We start from the raw sequence: 5,761 nt of genomic DNA, 5'->3' as shown, positions 1-5,761 counted from the left end.
CACACACACACACACACTCACTCACTCACTCACACACACACACACTCTCAGTCACACACTCTCACTCTCACAGTCACACTCACTCACACTCTCACAGTCACTCACTCACTCACGCACGCACACGCGCACGCTCGCTCGCACGCACGCTCGCTCACTCACACACACACTCACACACTCACACACGCTCTCACACACACTCACACGCACACACACACACTCACGCGCACGCACGCACGCACACACACACACTCACGCGCACGCACGCACGCACACACACACACTCACGCGCACGCACGCACGCACACACACACACTCACGCGCACGCACGCACGCACACACACACACTCACGCGCACGCACGCACGCACACACACACACTCACGCGCACGCACGCACGCACACACACACACTCACGCGCACGCACGCACGCACACACACACACTCACGCGCACGCACGCACGCACACACACACACTCACGCGCACGCACGCACGCACACACACACACTCACGCGCACGCACGCACGCACACACACACACTCACGCGCACGCACGCACGCACACACACACACTCACGCGCACGCACGCACGCACACACACACACTCACGCGCACGCACGCACGCACACACACACACTCACGCGCACGCACGCACGCACACACACACACTCACGCGCACGCACGCACGCACACACACACACTCACGCGCACGCACGCACGCACGCTCGCTCACTCACACACTCACTCACACACTCACACACACACACACACACACTCACGCGCACGCACGCACGCACGCTCGCTCACTCACACACTCACACACACGCTCGCTCGCTCGCTCACTCACTCTCTCACCACGCACGCACGCACGCACGCACGCACGCACGCACACACACACGCACACACACACGCACACACACACACACACACACACAGGCTGGTTGATTATGTGTGTGTATGTGGGAGATGTGGCTGGGTTTCAGGAGACGGATGGAGGTCTGGCACTGTAACGCTGGAATGCACTGCCAAAGTGACTCTTTATGACAAACTCCGGAACGAGCAAACATCAGCGCAGAGAGAGTAACGGCTCTGGGTTCAGGCCATGTTTAAGAGTGTGAGTGATGAAGGACTCTAATGAGCAAACAAACCACACCGGCTCAAACACGGAGCGATGCCACCGCACACATCCACGAAAAACACGCCACTGCCGCGCAACTGCAGGACATTTACAATGCACAGCGATAAATGATGCTCAGATAAGTGTCTTGTCTTGTTTCAATAAACTAACAAGTTAAAAATGTTAAATCTTTAGGTCATTTCTCTGTAAAATAATGAGTGTTTCCGGACAGGTTTCCCTCATCTCCTATTGGTCAGTAAACAGAAAGTCCCACCCCAAACTCAAACAAACAATCGCACACTGAAAAAATCCTGTTTATTAACATGCATCCCACTTAATATATCTAATAATCCTTAAAACAAGAGACGTGGCACTGTGTTTCTACTGATCGAGTGTCTGACGGATCCATTCACTTTTTAACTTGTTCAGTGAAGTGCAGTGAGACAAAATAACAATCACTGAAAACAATCTTAAGTTAAATTAAAATTAAGTACATTCTGATTAAACTTTTTTCTAGATTTTTAAACTGGAAGTAAAACAAGACTAAATAAAGCGTATTAAGAAGTCACTTTTGCAATGAATGTCTTACTGTATACCTCTGAATTAAGGTATGAGGCTAAATCAGCAAAAAATCATGAGATTATAATAGTTGTGTATAATAATTAATAAGACCACCACAGCAGTATTATATTAGCTTCATATCTTCATTGCATATCTTTTTACCTTTTTTCAGTAACATATCTAATCATAGGCTACTTAAATCATGATACAATTATTTGAGAAGATGATATAAAGTCTTGTTTTCTGACAAAAAAGGTCCAAATGAAGTGAGTTTATGCTTAAAACAATATTTTGTTTCTCCTTTTAATTAAGCTTCTTTTTCTGACTCCATTGCTAAATGTTTTTCTTGTTTTAAGCAATAACTCCCTTCATTTAGATTTTTTTTTTTTAGAAAACAAGACATAATACACAGAATTTATTTTAAAGATATTTGCTTAACATGCTAATTTGTAGTAACGTTAATGTATTTTTTAAGTAAGTAAAATGACTTAAGATATGATGTCTTGTTTGCAAGAATGTTTAGATATGTATACTAGAAAACAAGACAGAAATACTAAGTGAGAAAATGATTTTTTGCGGTAAGTGCGCTCAGACGCAGACGGCTCATGGGGAATGTGAGGGTCCGGGGCCAGCAGAGCGCAGGCAAACACTCCCTATAAGGCCATGGAGGCAGAATCCTGCTGTTATCAATGAGAGGAACGCGTGTGCTCCACTGAGCCGGAGCTTGAGGATCCCACTGCATCTGCTTTCACAGAGCAACAGCCATCGCTGATATTACCACTGCTGGAGCTGATCTGTTCATCTGCTGTGTGCTGCTTCTGTAAAATAATGAGTGTTTCCAAACAGGTTTCCAAGAAAGACAGTCCTGCCTCAAACTCTTTAAAATCCTGCTTTTAACATGTATATTTGCCTTATTTTCTAGTTAGAATATCTAATAATCCTTCAAACTATATGTGACCCTGCAGCACAAAAGCAGTGTTAAGTCGCTGGGGTATATTTGTAGCAATAGCCAACAATACATTGTATGGGTCAAAATTATACATTTCTCTTTTATGCCAAAAATCATTAGGATATTAAGTAAAGATCATGTTCCATGAAGATATTTTGTAAATTTCCTACCGTAAATATATCAAAACTTAATTTTTGATTTGTAATATGCATTGCTAAGAACTTCATTTGAACAACTTTAAAGATGATTTTCTCAATATTTAGATTTTTTTGCACCCTCAGATTCCAGATTTTCAAATAGTTGTATCTCAGCCAAATATTGTCCGATCCTAACAAACCATACATCAATGGAAAGATTATTTATTCAGCTTATTTATTTATGTATAAATCCTGTTTATTAACATGCATCGTACTTAGACGCAGCACTGAGTTTCCACTGATTGTGTGTTTAATAGGAGTTAATTTGGTCTCTCTGGACTGACTGATTTCATGTTGAACTTGTTTATAATTAAAACCAGTGAAGTGCAGTGAGACAAAATGAACTCATATTAAACAAACAAAAGTGAAAATAATATTACTATCATATGCTGTGCAATGTTAAGCAATTTGTTTAATTTGGTTAAATGATTTTTTACAAAAAAAAGGTTAAATAAGACTAAATAAAGCATTTTAGCAGTGAATGTCTTACTGTATACTCTTAATTAATGCAACATTCAAAATTATTACAAACATTATCACCAATCATATTATAATAATTATGTCTACTGACAGTCCTAAATAAATATATAGTTATTTACACATTAATAATAATAATTATTATTATTTATCATTTTATAAATATATACATATATATATATATATATATATATAATAAGAGTTATTTTAGCATAGATGAGATACGATAATAGTTTTTATTAATAGTTTTTGAATTTCATTTATTTTTTTATTTTATTTTTTTTATTTTATATTTTCTGATTTTTTTTTCCTTTTTTGTAACATTTTAGTAACTTTGTCGTGTGGATTTGTCATTCTCATTAGTTTATGTGTCTATATAATTTTGTATATACTATGTCTGTATAGTTTTTTCTATTTGTATTCCTTGGGAACTAGCTGAAGTGAAATAAGTTTAAGCGTTGTAATATTTCCTTTCATCTCAGTTAACATGTATTTACAAATTTTTTTTTATTGTTTTAGTTTTAGCTCCAGTTAACTATAATAATCCTATATACTGTATATTCATACAATTATGTCATGCCAATCCCAATCCCAGCAGAATAAACCTACTAAACTGCTTATATTTACAAATACTACAAACACTTTAATGCAGCATGAGATCTGACGCATGCATTCTGGTGATATCAGGAATCTCAGCGCTGGACTGAATCTGAACAAACACACAGAGAGATCAATACTTCATCCAGACCGAGAGCAACAAGTAAACATGTGTTTCTGTGTTTGACTGGAGAAACGCTGCGGCTGAACGTCTCTGAAGCTCCGTCATTTACAAGTGATTAATTTCTGACCGGATCACATCAATAGACTCCAAACTGAAGCAGCACTATTTATACTCACTATCTGCACGAGTGCGAGTCGGAGTGCAGATGTGAATCACTCTAGTAAACACGGTAAAGAGACGCAGACGGACCGTCTGGAGAAGAACAAACACGCGCCGCAGACGGGAGGAATCAAATACTTCAGCGCATTAATATGGCAACAATAACTCTTCAGCATGTAGATTTTGGACCTTTATGATTTACAGATTCATAAAACATGATGAAAGCGTCTGAAGTAGCGCTGCAAAACGATTAGTCGCGATTAATCGATTCAAAATAAAAGTTTGTTCGCATACTATATGTGTGTGTACCGTGTATATTTATTATGTATATATAAATACACACACATATATGTATATATTTTAAAATATATATTTGTTTGTAAACACTTGTATATAAATTATATTATATATAAATATAAATATTTTACATATACATCTAACATATTTTTCCTTAATATATACATGTATGTGTGTGTGTATTTATATATACACGATAAATATACACGGTACACACACATATAGTATGTAAACAAACTTTTATTTAGAATCGATTAATCGTTTTGCAGCGCTAGTCTGAAGAAAGAGAAAAAGCCCAGCAGAATAGGAGTGTGTGATATTGACAAAAAATAGTATCTTGATATTTTCTGGGATTTTATTGATCACGGTAATCAGATGATATTTTGCTGAGTGTGTTATTGTGCTGATATATTAAGGATTGCGGTGGACAGCTGACTCCTAAAGTGTTTATATTCTTCATGTTCTGTGTGCTGGTCAGTTCACACTGAGAGAAATTAATCTTTTCCAATAAGTTTAAATTGATTTTTACATTTTATGGGCATTTTTACCTTTATAAAGCCATTTTTTTCTAAAAGTGTGCATTATCTTTTGAGTCAATTTCTCATATTTAATCAGTGAATTAGAATAATAAGAGAATTGGGCTGTTAGCAAGCAAATTAAATCAGCATCAATAAAATGCATCTTTGCAGCGCAGAGGAAACACAGAAGCTGCGTCTGAAGTGATATTTAGATGTGTTTACACACCGTTTAGTGCAGGACATGAATGCATTTAACCTGCGGTTACACATGCATAAATACTGTTTTGATATATTAAACATAAAACGTTGGATACTAATATTTGAAATTAGTTAAATAATAAAAAGATACTTTAAATGTGAAATTAAATCCGCCAGCAGGTGGCAGCACGTCACTGTTAATAAGATTCAAACAAATAATTTAAACGGTTGATTCATTAAGGAACGAATCACCGTCATGTTGCTCAGAGACGCAAAACTTATTTTTGTTGTAGAAATAGAGCAAAAACAGGAAATATGGCGTCTAAAACGTAAGTCTCTTAATTAACTTCTTGTTTATTGAACTGCTATATAAAATCAACATCACATTTGTAATCATGGTCCTTTTTGGAGAAAAAACGGCACTCTTCGTATGAAATTAACTATATGAAGTGGTATAAATACAGTATCTCACAGAAGTGAGTACACCCCTCACATTTTTGTAAATATTTTATTATATCTTTTCATGTGACAACACTGAAGAAATGACACTTTGCTACAATGTAAAGTAGTG

The 5,761-nt window shown here is 37.5% G+C and overlaps 1 protein-coding gene across 1 annotated transcript in view; it reads right to left on the bottom strand.

Annotated features, from left to right (window-relative positions):
• LOC107689574 (serum response factor-like) overlaps positions 1-5,761 on the bottom strand; it is a 30,244-nt gene that overhangs the window by 15,502 nt on the left and 8,981 nt on the right. The window lies entirely within an intron of this gene.

The sequence above is a fragment of the Sinocyclocheilus anshuiensis genome, unplaced genomic scaffold (assembly GCF_001515605.1).
Source record: "Sinocyclocheilus anshuiensis isolate Anshui unplaced genomic scaffold, SAMN03320099.WGS_v1.1 scaffold1629, whole genome shotgun sequence".
Taxonomy (NCBI): Eukaryota; Metazoa; Chordata; class Actinopteri; order Cypriniformes; family Cyprinidae; genus Sinocyclocheilus; species Sinocyclocheilus anshuiensis.
Note: the sequence above shows the minus strand (reverse complement) of the source record. Positions and strands in the feature narration are given on the sequence as shown.